We start from the raw sequence: 19398 nt of genomic DNA, 5'->3' as shown, positions 1-19398 counted from the left end.
CTAAATCTCAAACTCATTGTGGAGCTAATGTACACTATGGTCTCTACAACCCCCTATAAATTGTTTTACTTTCTCTATTGAAAGCGGTGTAAGCTTCACTTTCATCACAATTGACCTTATGTAATCATTATTATTAATTTTGGCTATGGGTTAGTTGTGCAGACCTATAAACCCTCTTGGGGAAAGCACCCTACTACTTGAGACTGGTATAAAGAAACCCTCTCTTATTTGTATTTCACATCATGTGATCATTTTCATTCTCTATACAAGTAATTGGCCTATGGGTACCTTAACCTATCATGCTCTCTTTTCTTCTTGGTTTTTGTGGTTGTGATCTTCTCTCTATAGCACACTTGGTATGAGATTTACATGCTTCCCTAGTGTTCTTTTATCCTTTGTTTATTGTAGGCTTTAGGGTTCACTGGCCGGTTGCATTGGATCCTCCTTGCTCTTGTGAATCTCAACATGTTATCAAAGTGGATGTGAAACCCCCTTGATCATTACCCCGCTGGTTATTCTTCTTGGTTGTTTATCTCGACATACTTTTTCATGATGAAAACATTGCATGTGGAAGAGTTCTTCACTTGAGAAGTATTGGGGTTGTTTTCATGGTGTTATTATTCATTAGAGAAGAATGCCTTATTGAGACTACCGAAGCTTGTTTTATGCACTAATATGGAGATCCTGCGCATGAGATTGATGTGCCCATCTTGAGGGTGTACTACTTATTTATTTCAAGCGCTTTTCTTGAGCTAATATGAGGCTATTCACTTGTGGCATTGTTGTTTTCTTACTATGGAACCAATGTTTTAGATCAGGTTGTTTACTCATTTTCAGCAGTGAAGGTTTTTTTGGCTGGTAGCATCATTAAATTTGTGTGAATGAAGAACTAGGGTTTCAAAGCATCTTCTATACTCTTTTTCAACCATTAATCTAAGGCTTTGGGCTAGTGGCATCACTGTTGTTTTGTGACAGTGAAATTGAGGTTTCATCCATCTTATGTAAGTTCCCAACATGAACTTACCAGTAAACAACATTACCATCATTAGATGCATCATTACCATCTTGAACTTTGGGAAGCATCTCATTTGTTACCAAGAGCTTGATCAGCTCTTAGCCACTCAATTTTTTCCCATCATCCTTTCCTTGGGCATCTACATTAGTGTGACTCCAGATTCTTTTCCCAACACAAGTTTGTCCAAATATCTATATTCAAATATGGCAAGCATATTCTATTCCATGCTTTAAAATTCTTACCATTAAATGTTTTGTTGTTGTCCAACATTATATGGGATATACAAACCATTTCTCTGGGTTTTAGACACATGTAACAATTATGGATTTGTTGAAATATGTAACTAGGTTCGGTCTTCAAATGACATATGTAATCATGATTTTATGTATTTGACGTAAAGAAAAAAAAAATATATATATATATATATATATTATTGTCAGTCCTGACTCCTGAGGCATGGGTTTCATGCTCAAAGTTATTTTTTATAGGTCGAGCACCCATTGAATGCTTCTAGGGCTTGTCATTAAGTCAAGAAGTCAATTGAGTCATTGTCATGTATGGAAGACCCTTTTGGGCATGTTGTATATTGTAAAGAAAATTTATGTAAAGTCAAAATTGTCAAATAGACCCTCCGAGACCTTGTCAACAAGCAAAGATCAAGTCGGCCTTCATAAGAGGACAAGTCGACCTCCAAACAGCTATTCGACCTAGAAGAGAAGCCTATATATTAGAGACTTCGACCTCAATTGAAAGGCACTCACTTACACACGCAAGAGATTCGATCAAGCAAGAGGAAGAGAGCAAAAAGGTGTGAAGAAGTGGAGGACTAGAAGAGGAAGAAGAAAGTGAAGTGTTGGGACTGTTTTTTGGCTATTTCCTTCACACGTGCGAGAAAACTAGGGCACCTATTGCAGCAGCTAAGACCGAATTGTAGAAGTCGAGTTAGGGCATCAATTGGCATACTTTGTAAGTCAACTTTCCAAGAAGAAAGAATCAATTCAAGCAAAGGAGAAAAGAGGAAGAAATCACCATCTTTTCCACGCTTGCTAGAGCTAGGGTTTCTACAAAAAAAGTTGTTGGGGGACGAAGTTGTTGGAGAAGTTGCTGGGGGTCAAAGTTGTTGGAGAAGTTGTTGGGGGTCGAAGTTGTTGGAGAAGTTGATCGGGTCGAAATTGCTGGAAAGAAAGCTCATCAAGGAGAAAGTTGTGACTTGGTCTTGGAGAGGTCTTTGACAAGGGTCATAGGTCTTGGAATTCGTCATTTGAAGTTCTATAAGAAGAAAAGAGTTCTTGTGGGTTTTCCTCTCAAGAGGAGAGGTTTTGACCCTGGATGACAACCTATATTTTGTGTCTCCTTGTCTCATTGATCCTTGTTTGGTAGTTGTTTGATGATAGAGAACACTAATAATAATCAAGTAAAAGAGAAGCTAATTGATTTAAGTAAAAATACATCACAAACAATTATCAAAGTAAGAGAAATCACCTAATATAGTTGCCCCTAAACTTCTCAACATGGAATCGGAGTTAAGGTGACAAGACAAGAAGAAACAGCTTGAAGATCATCAATTGAAGAAGGATATATAAGGACCACATACAAGGAGATCATAAAGGACCAATCCACACATCTTCTTGAAGAAAGGGACTAAGAAGCACTAAGAAAGGGACTAAGAAGCACCAAGGAGGAGTACTCATATCGAGGATCGCATTATTACAAGGAGAAGAAGATCTCAAGGACCCTACCTCCACTCAAAGAAAGAAGGACTACTCTTTTTGAAGTCTCAATATTCTACATTTCTACATCCAAAGAAAGCAAGAAGAAGCATCGCCATCTTCATCAAGAAAGCATCTTCTATTATCAACGTCGTCAAGTTGAAGATATCATCATCAAGGAACACCTTCACTTGACAAATAAATATCTTTATATTTATGTCTGAATCTACTATCAACATGACTTCATTCTGCAAGGAAAGCAACAAACTGGTTGGGTCATCAAATTTCCTTGCATGGAAGAAGAGGATAGATTTGATCCTCATAGAGAATGAAGTTATTGGACATGTTAAGGGTTCAATCTCCAAACCATGACAAGAGGAAGCTCAAGCACTATCGAAGTATATGAATGGGGAAATTAGGGCTCAAAGAATCCTCATAGAATCAATCAAGGATTTCCTCATCCCTTATGTAGAAAAGTTGGAGTAATCAAAAGAAATATATGATAAGTTGGTAAAATTGTTTTTCAAAAGCACTGCAGAAGATATTATATCATTGAGAACCGAGCTATACAAGACGAAGGTATCAAAGGAAGAAGGGATAGCCTCATATCTTATGAGAGTGTCACAAATAAGAGACTATCTACAAGAGTTAGGGGAAACAATGTCCAATAAAGAAATGACCACCATTGTGCTCAATGCACTACTGGATGAATGGGGCAATTTTGTATCAAGTATCTATGAAAAGAAGGAAGCTACTCTATTCAATGAACTTTGGTCAATTATGTAAGATTGAAGAAACTAGGTTGAAGGCGAAGAGCAATGTTGGATCAAACGAACAAGTTCAAGCATATGTTGCCATGTCTAAGAGAAAATGAAAGTTCGGAAAGTTTGGTCCTCAGAAAAAGAAGATCAATATGTCAAAAATACAATGCTATGAGTTTAATGAATATGGGCACTATAAAAGAAATTGTACCAAACTCAAGAAGGACAACAAGAAGAGAAAGGAAAGAAATGAAGCCCATATCACAAAAGAAGTAGAAGAGCCTGAAAAGAAGAAGACAAAGAAGGAGGAAGTGAAAGATCTCTACTATGATTGAGATAATCTCCTTCACTTAGTTCTTTTCAGTTATAGAAGAGAATAAAAAGAATCACAAGTATGATAGGATGCATCATAGCAATATAGAGATGACATCATCATAGAAGCATGGAAGTATAGCTTAAGTAGAATGTCTACATGGTTGTAGCGGTCATCCTAATAGAAAGGAAGTAGCTCATGGCATCTCCATTGGAAGCATATAAGGACAACCGAAGTAGCAATCTATATGGTTGGAGAAATTCATCTAGCAAGATAGAAGATAAAGAGATCATCATACATCATTATCATTAGAAAGGAGCATTTGCAGAATGAGGATCATTAAGATCCTTCGTTGGAACCTTCGTTAGAAGATTCACATCTACTTAAGAAGAAGCAAGTGTCTCGTAGATGGTCTACATTCCACATTATGTGGGATCTATAGGCTAAAAGGATGACGGTTTGATGACAAAGATGTGCAGCAAAGTTGGTTGAAGTACTTTCATCTTCAAGCAAGGAAATGAAGTTGCCCGAAGGAAGTCTAAATGACCACATGAAGAAAGAGGTATGTATATATTTGATAGATAGAAAGTCATGTCATCATATGGGTGCGGATAGAATGAGTAGAATGCTCTATCTCTTGAGCATGATAAAAGAAGAAACTCGTCCTTTAGAAAGATACATGAAGGCATGTAAACAATGTGCCTTGAACTCTTCTGCATATTGATAAGATGAAATCAACATAATATGACCTCACACGGAATATGAGGTGTTTAACAATCATCGTTCCTATGTTGAAAGAACAATGTAAAGAAGATCTTGAGGAAAGCAATATATGAAGAAAGGAAGAAGAGTTCGTAAAAGAAGCAACTATAGTCACATAAGATACGATAAGGATTAACTATCACATGAAGAAGGTATGAAGACCTTGATAGGTATATTGGAAAAAGAGAACCTTGGTAATGAATGTCTTGGAGATGGATTCATATATGTGCAGGATGCTGATGTTGCAAGAAGTTGATGTCATGACGAAAGGCCATCATAAAAAGGTAACTTTAATTTGATGTTCATTTTGATTTTTGAAAACATCTGGATGGGTTGTTACAGGGCTACCGAAAGAAGGTTGTAGAAGTCACCAACAGCTAGTACTCATGTGATTAGATGGAAGATCCTGAGAGAAGCATGACTTGGAAGAGGTGGTTGTATGAAGAAAAGCTAGATGTGGACTAGAAGATGACTTTTCGATGAAGAAAAGGATAACATGACTATTGATTCAACCCTATGGTTCATTGAAAGAAAAGTGATGGAGAAGATGGTCGATGCCCTACAAAGAAGATCTAGAAGATGAAGGCTCCATGATGTAGAAATTGAAGTTCATGACATTGAAAGGAGGATCCCTACTAACAGTTGATAGTACCAAGATCTCCACCAAAGAGTTGTTAGCCGATGTTGGAAACAAGTCCCTAGTTGAGAAGGAGCTTGGGCAAGTCCTCGGTTAAGAGGGAGGTTGAGTATATTCCTTTTATAGGAATGAGTATACCCTCCCTAGTTGAGAGGGAGAGATAGACACATAGTTCTTGTCTTCATGTTATAAAGAAAGAATGGAGGATTGGGTAAGCATTTGAGATTGATTCTGATACTCTTTGAGGATGTGGTAGGGCATCCAATATGAAAGAGTGTTCGAAGAGGAAATTCCTTGAGGATGTGTTATTCCAAGACAAGAATTGTCCTAAAAGGACATACACTTCGAACACCCATGTGGGGTATGACCCTTGAGAGACAATGATGATGGTGGCTATCAGTCATTTGTCTCGCCATCATTGTGCTCTGATCTTGTGGAGAGATAGAGCTTGTTGTAACTCTCGGAGACAGTTCCTGGTTGTGGGGGAACCAATGCCTGAGACATCTTAAGATTGAATAGAAATAGTTAAAATTACTGGTTGGATAAGCGGGCCATGAAGGCTTGCAACCAAAACTTCTAATTCTAGAACCCTAGCTTTCCAAAGCGGAATGGCCAGAAAACTTTGAGAGTTGCAAGGTCTTGGATTGAAGAAGTGATTTGAAGAAAAGAAAGATGACAGAGTTCATACCCAGGCCATTAAGAAACTAAATACAACTATTGTAGAAAGAATATTGAAAGGTTGAGAAGATGTGGATGAATTTACAGCGTGGTGGAGCGCCTTTTAAGGCTTCTTTAAATAAGTTTTGCAGGTACTCTCTATTGAGAAGACAACATTAGTAAATCTGCTAAATAAAAGAAGCCAGCACCTTCATTACACTCATGTTGATAGAGGGAAAACAATAAATGAAAGAATGAAAACAAAAAGAGGAAACATTTCTGCAACTACTCTAAAAGCTAGAATCAAAACTGTTGTGTATTCTTAGATTTCAGAGAGAATTTTTTATTACAATGCTAGTCATGAGTACTGGACTCCGAACCTCTGAACCCCTTACAATTGTTCATTTTCATTTTTATTCCCTTTCCCCAGCCTAACTATCTCAATCATTTTCCAACACTGATTCTTGATATGGTTATTATAATTGTTTCTTTCCTTATCTCTCTCTTTTGATTTTAGACAAAAGGTTATGAAATCATCAAATTACAAAAAGATTACTTTAATATTATATATATATATATATATATAAATAATATTAAACGAAAACTTTGAAAATAAAACCCCAACCCCTTTGAAACTTTACAATAGCTCATAAATAATGTGTTGTCAAATAAAAAGATGGATGTGGGCCCCAATTACAGTTTTGGAAAACCATTTTCTACCCCAGGACCATGCCTAATGGTTTTTAGTACGAAGAAGAAGTGTTATCTAGAAAAATTTGAGTCATCGATCTGTAGACAAGTGGTTCTAGCCAAACTGCTCCCAGAGCACTCGTTAACATAAACTTTGAGTATTTTGTGTTGTCGAGATTGTGTTGGATTTATGCATGACTATGTGGATTTACGATTGTCATTGTCAGTTTGTGGACTTGATGCTTGGTTTGCAGTGTGGAGATTGGATCTAAAACCAGACTCCTGCTCTACGATCCAATTCCGGACACATAAGATGATAAAAAAGCCATTTGACTTCTCAGCCACATCGTAGGATTTATAGGCACTCATTATTCTTCTTGCTTTTCCAAACTCCTTCACATTTCAATAAAAATATATATGTTAAATGCCAAAACCTAAAGATAGAATTGGAGAGGTTGTCCTCCAATTTTCCCCACGTCACAATCCACATCGATTTTACAATGTTGCATGCCAAAAACTACATCAAAAAAAACTAAACATAGGTACGTTGGGCTTTTATTATTTTCCAAGTGGGCTGCTCAACCATATTTAACTCATGATCTAGCATGAATTTGGCGTTTAATTTTCGGGTTACCAAATTTCCCAGCTCCAGGAGAAGAACCTTCAAATATGTAAGGTAAGTGGCCAGTTGCAGCCTTGTATCGTTGCTGAATTTTGATAATTTCTTCACTACTTTGAATACAGTTTCAATCAAGCACATGAACTATCCCACCTGAACCTCCACCTATAATTTTTGCGCCAAACAATGTACCTTTTCTTTCATCAGAACCATCTTTTTTTCAATGTCGCTTTATTTAGGTTGTTTTGTCAAAATTGGAATTCAGAGTTTGATTGGATACTTTTAACTTTTGTCCAATTCTTCATTTCATAATGTCAAAATCACTTAACACTCAAAAATGGCATTGTAGACTTTAATATAGCCAATATACATATAAACTCTGGTTGAAAAGAATGAATTATCCTACGTACTCACCATATAATAATTGTTGTATATGATGGGATAAAACATCCTAGGTGCAATAGGAAAAGAAAAAAAAAAAAAGAAAAAAAAAAAAAAAATATATATATATATATATATATATATCATATACTCAAATACCCTAACGCCTTGAGATTATTACAGCGTGTTGTGCATTATAATCCACTGCCTTGGCGAGATCCTCCCTTAATTCGGCACCTTGTATATGCGTTGGCTTCTTATATCAAGGGTTTTCGCAAATGCCCACCAATCCCCACAACATTTTCTTGCCTGCGCTCTCCGTTATTCAAGCATATACAAAATTCTATGTCAGCGAAGATCCAGTCCAACAGTGTTATCTTGTGCTTCAAAAGTTGATCTGACACATGTTTAGCATAACGGATGACCAGAAAAAATCAATGAGACCCATCATTGGAAGCTTATAACTCCTATAACACTCAGGTGCGACAGATTCATTTTCCTGCTCGATTCTAGGGACATTTGCTTCATCTTTAGAGGCCATATATGTTGTAATAAGGACAAGGCCCTATTGAGAAATCTAGGGCATCAAGGTTAGGTGATTTCTCCTCTATTGATAACTGCTTGAGTGCTTTTTACTTCTTAGATTAGGATCTTCTTTTACTTGTGTTATTATAGTGTTATTCTTCATCAAACAGCTACCAATGCATAAACCATAAAGAGACAAAAGTCACAGAATATAGGTTATCAGCCAGTGCCAAAACCTCTCTCACTTGAGAGGAAAATCCGAACAAATTCTTCTTCTTATAGAGATTCCAATTGACGAATACCAAGACCAAGACCCTTGACCTATTTGCCACTCCAAGAGCAAGACACAAGGTTTCCTTGATGAGATCCTTAGTCAACGATCCTTTTGCTCCTTCCTCTTTCTCGGCTTCTTCTTCAACCTCAGCCTCCTTCTGCTTCAAACCTTCGACCTCCTTGAATTACGTTTGCAATTAATTTAGAAACCCTAGCTCATGCATAAGGCCTTATCATATGCCTTGATTTCCTTTGCTTTGGATAGGGTCTCCTTCTAGCTTGACTCGGCTTCTTATTGACTTGACCTTCTTCCAACTCAGCTACCCAAGAGGACTGCAACTTCTCTCGCTTCTTTTGCTGCAACTGATCCCTTGCTTCCTCACACGTGTGGACAAAATCAACCCAAAAACAGATTAGAAAAGAGCTCAATTTATACTCTTCCCTCCTTTGCTTGATAATAAGCTTCCTTGATGAACTTTGCTTCTCTTATTGCAGACTTGATGATGACCAAAATTTTGATCCTAAAATGAGGCGAGTTGCCCTATTTATAGTTGTTTCCCCATCAAATAAGCCGACTTGTTGGAGGGTGAGCCAACGTGTCCTTTGGAGGAGATCATTTATTCTATTTTGAAGCCAACTTGCTAGGAGATGCTTGTGCTTGTCTTGGAGGGTCTTTTGATTCTTTCAATGACTTACACAAATATGTAACATGCCCAAGAAGGGTCCTTCATACATGACATTGACTCAAATTGACTTTCATGACTAGATGACAAAACCCAAAGGTTCACAATGGGAACCTTAACTAAAATAATATTCCTTGATCATGAAACCCATGATTCAAGTATTTACAAAATAATTTTATTTTCTTCTTTTCATCAATTACATAAAATCACAATTACACGTCATTATGAAGACCGCACCTAGTTACACTTTTCAACAGGCCCGAGGCATCTCCCGATGTGTTGTCTTCTTTAACGAGGGTTCTCTTGTGGCAAGCATAAAAACCATCTAATAAATCAATTATGTCTTCACAGAATTTAAATACGCATACGATCTATATATTTGTATATCACTGGTTTTGATCTATATGATGAATTAATATTCAAGTCTCTCATCCTTGACTACGAAATATGCATAGAGGCATTGACCTGTACGCTCTTTATTAACTTAAATACCCGAAATCTGTCTCATCTCCATAAGGTAATATGCTCTTTAGATCCTTTATATATATCAAAGGCCTTTTACCATTTTGACACGCTATGAAAATAACAACCTCTTCATGAGCTCTTTCGCTGGTGCTAGATAATCTATTTGGGCATTCTGTGATTGGTCGTGAACTTCAGAGCCATATGTATCAAAGCTTAAAGATTGGGCCAAAGCCTAGTATTTTAATAAAATAACTTTTTGGCAAAAGATCGAGAGCACCAGAATAGCTCATAAGGAATCATAAAGAACCGGATTTCCTTAAGTTTGAAAATTTTAATAAACAAAAGTCATAAAAATTTGTTCATATGACAAAATGAACCTCATTTGAGACTGCTATACTCCTTGGAAAGATTTAGCTAGAACATCTGGCTCCAACTGGGGACAGAACTTTGCCTGCAAAGCGCTGAGAACTGTAGATCAGTAGCCTTGGTTGGGCATGGAATCAGAACAAAAACTGCAACTGATCCCCAATTTGCTGAAAGCTTTTAAAAGACTAAATCCCTCTGAAATTTTTGTTTTCCAAACTTTTTATTCTTCTTTCTGTCAACTAAAATAGAACCTTTGAAAACTGAAAACAAAATGCTCCTTTTCTGAGCTTATTTATATACAAATCCTACTTATATACAGGGTTGAATTCCTTCACGTGAAGTCAGCGTTCCAATGGTACCAGGACAGCATTTGAGTGCTGGACCTTATGCCTGTGTACTTCAGGAATTCAGTAATTAAAACAGGCATGCACCCTTTGAGAATTGCAGACAAAAAACTTGATACATACGATATTTGTTGCTGACCAAAGAAGGCTTCCATATAGTCAGCTACTGGATCATAAAATTGATGAGAAAATTTTTCAGCTGCCATGTGTCTCTTGAACAGTCTGTTGACATGTATCTTCTTGAACAGGGTAGCCACACTAGCTATTTGACTCCTCAACTTGGGGTTGTATAACAACCTGTTTCTTTGTGCAGTCAGATAAAAAAGCTTTTGCCTCAAAGATATGTCCACACAACTCCTTGTTCAATTCCTCGCACTCTTTCACATAAGCATAATTAATCTGAAAATAAAAATTTGGAGAATGTGACATGTATTCTTGTTCAACAAATTGCGGATGTGACAATTTTTTTCCAGAAACTAAGAAGATTTTACTATTGTTAGGAAAGTGTTATGTATAATGTGAGTATACACTGTCGATTTCAATGGCATTTCCTTCAAGAAACACCATGTCAGAACCATTCATTAACTCATGAAACGGAAAATCATCTACTTCAGAAAAATTTGATTTGCAAATTGTAGAATTAGAAAAGAATTTATATTCAAACCTGATGATCATTGTTTGTATTCCTTCGCCTGCTGAGTTATTTCCGGATCAAGATGCAAATCTTGACCTGGAAGCTTCCCAGAGGCCCAAAGATTATCCTCAACTTCTTGAGCATCAATAGAAATTTGTTCCAGGGTTTTGGATCCCTTCTCTCTGAGATAAAATGCTACATCAAGATGAAGAGATGATGAATAGTATACCATAGTAGCAGCTTCAGGTGGGCGAATTTCTCTGGGTATGCTGAAGTAAAATTTTTGAAATCTCCTGTTGAATTCACTTACTGTTTCATTGCTTCTCCTATGCATTGCATACAATTCAGAAAGATATTGTTCATGAGATTTGTGTTCACCCCAATACCTCAGGAAGATGTCTTGAAATTCTTGCCATGAACTAATTGTATTTGGCCTTAAACATTGAAACCACTGTTGAGCATCTCTAGTTAATGAATGATAAAACAAAAGCCACATCTTCATGAATAATTTCAAACCTTTCGAGAAAACATTCAAAAGCCAGCACATGTTCCTCTGCTATAATACAGCTTTATCCACTGAAATGAGGAAGATATTTAAAACACCTTGCAGGGTAATCATGAAGAGCAGGTGGAAACGTCAGGGGTTTAAAAAATTACCAGATTTTGGATTGAATATTAGTGGGTTGATTAGAAGGCACAGAAGTGATTGTCACAGAAGACAATGAACCAGAATTTTCATGTTCAAGTTGACAAGATTAGGGATTTTGAGGCGGTATTGTAATGCAAACATGATTTTGCTCATTCGATTCAGAAGAAGGAACAGGATCAAGATTTACCACTCAAAAAGAAGATAAATCCTTTTGTTTCAAAGAAAAATACATTGTTGAGGGTTTGGACCAGTCATAGTATACAAGACAAGAAATAACCCTCTTGACATGTACGGGAAAATAGACAATAGAACTGATAACAAAGAACAAGAATCCTTTGAAAATTTTCAGCATCTGATACCTAATCTTTCCTTGCAGCTTCTTCATTTTATATCAGCAAATTTTCCTTTTCAGTAAAATCTTTTCCAACAGAGTTGCCAAATGAATGATTGACAACCAAACTTCAACATCTAAATCTTGTTCTCCATCAAGAAATAGATCTCATTACCCAGGCGAAAATACCTCCGGTTCTATGTTCCCCGGCAACGACGCCAAAAGATGTTGTAACTCTCGGAGACAGTTCCTGGCTGTTGGGGAACCAGTGCCCGAGACAACTTAAGATTGAATAGAAATAGTGAAAATCAATGGTTGGAGGGACAAGCCATGAGGCCTTGCAACCAAAACTTCTAATTCTAAAACCCTAGCTTTCCAAAACAGAATGGCCATAAGACTTTGAGAGTTGCAGGGTCTTAGACTGAAGAAGTGATTTGAAGAAAAGAAAGATGGCAGAGTTCATACCCAGGCAATTAAGAATTTGAATACAACTATTGTAGAAAGAATAGTGAAAGGTTGAGAAGATGTGGATGAATTTATAGCGTGGTGGAGTGCCTTTTAAGGCTAATTTAAATCAGTTTTGCGGGCACCCTCTGCTGATAAGACAACATCAGTAAATCAACTAACTAAAAGCAGTCAGCAGTTACACTCATGTTGATAAAGGAAAAACATTAAATGAAAGAATGAAAACACAGAGGAAAACATTTCTGCAACTACTCCCAAAGCTGGAATCAAAACTGTTGTGTATTCTTAGATTTCAGAGAGAGATTCTGATTGCAATGACAGTCATGAGTACTGGACTTTGAACCTCCAAACACTTCACAATTGTTGATTTCCATTTTTCTTCCCTTTCCCCATCCTATCTGTCTTAATCAATTTCCAAAATTGATTCTTGATATGGTTATTACAATTGTTTCTTACCTTATCTCTCTCTTTTGATTTTAGACGAAAGGTTCTGAAATCATCAAATTACAAAAAGATTATTTTAATATTATATATATAATATTAAATAAAAACTTTGAAAATAAAACCCCAACCCCTTTGAAACTTTGCAATACAACCTCATAAATAATGTGTTGTCAAATCAAAAGATAGATGTGGGCCCCAATAACGGTTTTGGAAAACCACTTTCTGCCCCGTGACCACGCCTAATGGTTTCTGGTACGAAGAAGAAGTGATGTCGGGAAAAAATTGAGCCGTCAATCTATAGACAAGTGGTTCCGGCCAAACCACTCCCAGGGGCACTCTTTAACATAAACTTTGAGTATTTTGTGTTGTTGGGACTTTGTTGGATTTATGCATGACTATGTTAATCGTTGATAATAGGTACAAAGCTAGTTCATAAATGATGACGTGAAGACCTGATCCCATCTGCGTATAACTTCCATTGAAGCGTTAAACCCTATGTTGGACCCCGCAAGCTTCTCCTTTCGGTTCGACACCTTGTGTATGATGACTGTTGTTGTCAATTCGTGGACTTGATACTTGGTTTGCAGCATGGAGATTGGATCTAAAACCAGACTCCTGCTCTGCGATCTAATTCCAGACACATAAGATGATAAAAATGCCATTTGACTTCTCAGCCACATCGTAGGATTTAGAGGCACTCATTATTCTTCTTGCTTTTCCAAACTCCTTCACGTTTCAATAAAGATATATATGTTAAATGCCAAAACCAAAATATAGAATTAGAGAGGTCGTCCTCCAATTTTACTCATGTCACAATCCACATCAATTTTACAATGTTGCGTACCAAAACCCACATCAAAAAAACTAAACATAGGTATGTTGGGCTTTTATTATTTTTCAGGTGGGTTGTATGTTGGGCAGTTGCAGCCTTGTATCGTTGCTGAATTTTGATAATTTCTGCGCTACTTTGAACACAGTTTCAATCAAGCACATGAACTGTCCCACCTGAACCTCCACCTGTAATTTTTGCGCCAAACAGTGTACCTTTTCTTTCATCAGAGCCATCTTTTTTTCGATGTTGCTTTATTTAGGATGTTTTGTCAAAATTGGAATTCAGAATTTGACTGGATACTTTCAACTTCTGTCCAATTCTTCATTTCGTAATGTCAAAATCACTTAACGCTCAAAAATGGCATTGCAGATTTTAATATAACCATATGCATATAAACTCCGATTGAAAAGAATGAATTATCCTGCATACTCACCATATAATAAATGTTGTATATGATAGGATAAAACATCCCAGGTACAATAGGAAAAAAAACATATATATATTTAGGTACTCAAATACCCAAATGCCTTGAGATTATTACAACGTGTTGTGCATTATAATCCACTGCCTTGGCAGGCTCCTCCCTTAATTCGGCACCTTGTATATGCATTGGCTTCTTATATCACTAGTTTTCGCAAATGCCCACCAATCCACACAACATATTCTTGCCTGCGCTCTCTGTTATTCAAGCATATATGAAATTCTATGCTGGCGAAGATCCAGTCCAACAGTGTTATCTTGTGCTTCAAAAGTTGATCTGACACATGTTTAGTATAACGGATGACCAGAAAAATCAACAAGACCCATCGTTGGAAGCTTATAACTCCTATAACGCTCAGGTGCGACAGAGTCATTTTCCCGCTTGATGCTAGGGACATTTGCTTCATCTTTAGTGGCCATATATGTTGTAATAAGAACAAGGCCCGAGGCACCTTCCAATGCGTTGTCTTCTTTAACGAGTATTCTCTTGTGGCAGGCATAAAAACCATCTAATAAATCAATTATGTCTTCACATATTTAATCACTCATACGATATATATATTTGTATATCACTCGTTTTGATCTGTATGATGAATATAATATTCAAGTCTCTCATCCTTGACTACGAAATATGCATAGAGGCATTGACCTGTGCGAGCTTTATTAACTTAAATACCTGAAATATGTCTCATCTCCATAAGGTAATATGCTCTTTAGATCCTTTATATATATCAAATGCCTTTTACCATTTTGACACGCTATGAAAATAACAACCTCTTCATGAGCTCTTTCCTTGGTGCTAGACAATATATTTGGGCACTCTGTGATTGGTTGTGAACTTCAGAGCCATATGTATCAAAGCTTAAAGATTGGGCCAAAGCCTAGTATTTTAATAAAATAACTTTTTGGCACAGGACCAAGAGCACCACAATAGCTCATAAGGAATCATAAAGAATTGGATTTCCTTGAGTTCGAAAATTTTAACAAACAAAAGTCACAAAAATTTTTTCATATGACAACATGAACCCCATTTGAGACCGCTATCCTCCTTGACAAGATTTAGCTACAACAAAATTGTTAGTCAAGGCCTTGCTATGTGACAATGTTGGTTGGTATGATGAGATGCACTGGTATGAGCTGAGAAAGCAGCTTATAAGATGGCTTACCAATTCGACTCTTCTTATAAGAACTGTTCAGTATGAGAATGTCCAAGTACCTCGTATATATTATGAATACCTCCCTAGTTAAGAGGGGGTGTTGAAATATGTAACTAGGTTTGATCTTCACAATGACATATTTAATCATGATTTTATGTATTTGATGTAAAGAAAAAAAAAATTATTACTGTCAGTTGGCATGGGTTTCATGCTCAAGGTTATGTTTTATAGGTCAAGCACCCATTGGGTGCTTCTAGGGCTTGTCATTAAGTCGACAAGTCAATTGAGTCATTCTTATGTATGGAAGACCCTTTTGGGCATGTTGCATATTGTAAAGAAAATTTATGTAAAGTCAAAAATGTCAAATAGACCCTCCAAGACCTTGTCAACAAGAAAAAGATCAAGTCAGCCTCCAAATAGATATTTGACCTAGAAGAGCAGCCTATATATTAGAGCCTTCAACCTTAATTGAAGGGCACTCACTTACACACACGAGATTCGATCAAGCAAGAGGAAGACACCAAAAAGGTGCGAAGAAGTGGACGACTAGACGAGGAAGAAGAAAGCGAAGTTTTGGGACTGTTTTTGGGCTATTTCCTTCACACGTGCGAGAAAACTAGGGCACTTATTGCAGCAGCTAAGACCAAATTGCAGAAGTCGAGTTAGGGCATCAATTGGCATACTTTGCAAGTCGAGTTTCCAAGACGAAAGGATCAATTCAAGCGAAGGAGAAAAGAGGAAGAAATCACCATATTTTCCACACGTGCAAGAGTTAGGGTTTTTGCAAGAAAAGTTGTTGGGGGTCGAAGTTACTGGAGAAGTTATTGGGGATCGAAGTTGCTGGAGAAGCTGCTAGGGGTTGAAGTTGTTGGAGAAGTTGTTGGGGTCGAAATTGCTAGAAAGAAGCTCATCGAGGAGAGAGTTGTGACTTGGTCTTGGAAGGGTCTTTGACAAGGGTCTTAAGTCTTGGAATTCGTCATTTGAAGTTCTATAAGAAGAGAAGAGTTCTTGTGGGTTTTCCTCTCAAGAGGAGAGGTTTTGGCCCTGGCTGACAGCCTACATTTTATGTCTCCTTGTCTCATTGATCTTCGTTGTTTGGTAGTTGTTTGACGATAGAGAACACTACTAATAATAAAGTAAAAGAGAAGCTAATCAAGTTAAGTAAAAATACATCACAAGCAATTATCAAAGTAAGAGAAATCACCTAATCTAGCTGCCCCTAAATTTCTCAACAGGGTTCACTCTTTTAACTGTGTTCCAAAGGCTAAACCTCAAATAAAATAATTTATATTGGTACACAACCACTGGCTTCTCAAATTTCAGAAAACATTTATGTTCTATGCTTAGAAAATCAGAAAACACAACTCTTCTAACTATCACTCCAACAAAACTTGGCCTTTAATTTCTGTATACAAACGCATGAACCCTTTTCAAAATTGTATTCTTCAGTATTAATATCAATGCATACTGAATGCAGTCTTGGCAATCATAGAACTTATTTGGTGCACTTATGTCATGCATATTCCAAGCAATTTGTCACATGGAATATGATTAACTAGACTCTGACACAGTCATCAATTCAACCCAACCTCACTCTCCAAATTGTAATATTGTAGGTGAAACCAATTCCTCTTCACAACATCACACAAGCATTAGTGCCCTTTAACGACTAGCTTCTTTTATTAGCAATTCAACAGCTCTGAATTTCTCTTTGATTCTGACCATAAGTGTATTTCACCTTTTTTCCTAATTACAACCTATCAAAATTAAATGACAATTAGCAGTTATATGCGGACCTTCACACTCTGACAACAGCCTCTCACGGGTGATTGATCGAAATCCTTTTGGCTACAACTTTAACCTTGAAACTATTCACACATTGCAACAACAGAATCTCAATCTGTATTCCATGGCTACAGCAATGGTAGCTTCAATTTTCTTCACTTGGCAGATACCTAAGTTTAGTATTGTCTAACTTTTACAGTGGCTTCATATGTCCTTTGCATGGCAGCTAGAAATCACAAGAACTGGCAGCCATTTCCATTCTCTAACACGGTTATCTCCACAAGCATCTCCTTTATAATTGCAATTCCTTTCTCTATCTCTATTCCATGGCTACAGCAATGGTAACTTCATCTTTCTTCACTTGGCAGACACCTAAGTCTATTATTATCTAACTTTTACAGTGGCTTCAAATGTCCTTTGCTTGTCAGCTAGAAATCACAAGAACTGACAGCCGTTTCCCTTCTCTAATACAGATATCTCCACGAGTATCTCCTTTACAGTTGCAATTCCTCTCTCTAACATAAATATCTCCACAAGTTTACACAACTATCATTGTATTTACTTCCTTAGTTCCTTTATCCAATGTGTATGAGTAGTGCATTGGTGCCTTCTTTAATTGTAGCAATCCCTCAGCTCCTTCACCTGTTTCTTCACTTCTCCTCAACTTGGCCCTAATACGATGTTATTTTTATACACATAATAATGAGAAAGTGGATTCATTTATTAGACGATGTAACACCTCATTATATAGTAGGAGAGAGGAGTACATTAGGTAACTCTCATACACTTAACTATTAACCAGAACATTAAATGCCCCATAATTGCATCTTATTAGTGAGCATTTATTATTCGTCTAAAGTCCTAAATATGACCAATATCTACAGCAGCGTTCAAGTTTTGCATGGTTGTTTCCAGAAAATTTAAGAACTTGCAAGACTAACAATTTGTGACAAGGATCTTTTCAACAATATTGTTGAAACAATTCACAATGCGCATGTGACCATGCACTTAGCTTATGTGCCCATTGCCATTCACCAAATGATTGAACGGAGAGGCGCATTTGACTAATTTTCTACTCATGATATACCAGGATCTTCCCACTACTTACTGAGGATTATTCTACGGATGACTCTCATCTTATTACATTGAAGCTTTCTATGTCACAAATTGGTGCACCTTCTCTTTTTGATATACCTTCTACAAGTGCTTCCTCAAGCACTCCCTTTTTTGGACAAATCAATTATTCTCAACATGTTTCAAATTTTCAATGGATCCATCTTCACATTATGATGTTGATCCATTCAAGATTGTAATGTTCTAAGGAAATTTTTTCCCTTAGGGTTCTAGGTTTTTTCAAATAAATCAGAAAGACTATGTAACAGTAATGCACATTCAAACAGCAGTGCACATTCTTTTATGTGTTCATGATATAAAGATTTCCACAGTGACAAGATTCTTCAATCAGACCACAATAAATTATGGCTGACTGCCCAACAAAACAATAATTGTATCCAATCAATAATCCATCAGAACAGCACTATTTTGCTATGTCACAATTCAGGATACAAATATTCTAACTGAACTAGTACTTATTCAATTCTGTGGTTACCAGACTAAATGTCTAACTTCTGCTTATCTGCACTACTTCCGACCTGCTCCAAGTTTCCACTTGTGGCGGAAACAATCCTCTTAACCTTGACTGTGCTGCTTCTGTTGATACCAGCCGCTGGTTAGTAGGTGGTCTGGGTATTCGGCAGTCCAATTCCGCATCTGTGGAAAGCTCTTCAAGATTCCGTGTGAGCCCGGATGGTTGAAGAGATTATTCACTGCCTCAGCCAAGAGACTAGGGTTTAGACCGCAGCACTAATAGTCTCAGGAAAGACAGCAGGCCGCATATAAAGCCTTAGAGGGCTGCCGCTGTAATTTACCTGAGTTTGCTGCCTCAGAAAGTGACTTTGACCTCAGGAATAACCCTGTTGTATCAAATTGCATAACTGTACACCCTTAGATGCTGCTATCAGCTATCGCTTCCACAGGAGCTGCACTGGTGACGGTTTTGGTGCCTCAGATTTACTTCAGATCAGCCCAGAACGAACCCTTCTTAATGTGTAAGTGCCCTGCTGTCCTGGTTAGGGTTTGTAACCCTCAGAGAGGGCTTCTGCAGTCTTATTTTTCCTTGACCTAATAAACCTGGTCTCAGATATGAGTGATACACTGCCCAGCAAATGGTACTACCGAAATATACCATAAAAACAGCCTCACCGTCTAGGAAAGGCCTTTCTGCTTGGCTCTGGTGCCTCTGACCGTCTTACTGCAACTCTGAGTCTTTCTTGACCAAAAACCCTTCGCTGTTCTCCATTGACCAATACAAAATCACAGAGGTTAGTTTCCCTGCTTTAACCAGAACAGAAACCGAGCTAC

The 19398-nt window shown here is 37.3% G+C and overlaps 1 protein-coding gene across 5 annotated transcripts in view; it reads right to left on the bottom strand.

Moving 5' to 3' along the window:
- LOC149165948 (putative arabinosyltransferase ARAD1) overlaps positions 1-19398 on the bottom strand; it is a 96754-nt gene that overhangs the window by 31507 nt on the left and 45849 nt on the right. The window contains exons 3-4 of one of the 5 annotated variants that reach the window (XR_016260800.1): positions 10865-11029; positions 10528-10599 (exon numbers count right to left, since the gene is read on the bottom strand). The exons of 1 other annotated variant lie outside the window; for it this stretch is intronic. The gene's annotated coding sequence lies outside the window, so the exon portion shown is untranslated. Of the gene's footprint in view, positions 1-9777; positions 10498-10527; positions 10600-10864; positions 11030-11109; positions 11161-19398 lie in introns of those variants that run through there. 3 more of the 5 variants (XM_089432432.1, XM_089432431.1, XM_089432430.1) reach the window with 3 other exon arrangements.

The sequence above is a fragment of the Pinus tabuliformis genome, chromosome 5_1 (genome assembly GCF_031772625.1).
Source record: "Pinus tabuliformis cultivar Carrire ecotype Pingquan chromosome 5_1, CPIR1, whole genome shotgun sequence".
Lineage (NCBI taxonomy): Eukaryota > Viridiplantae > Streptophyta > Pinopsida > Pinales > Pinaceae > Pinus > Pinus tabuliformis.
The sequence above is the reverse complement of the archived record's forward strand: the minus strand, read 5'-3'. Positions and strand labels throughout refer to the sequence as shown.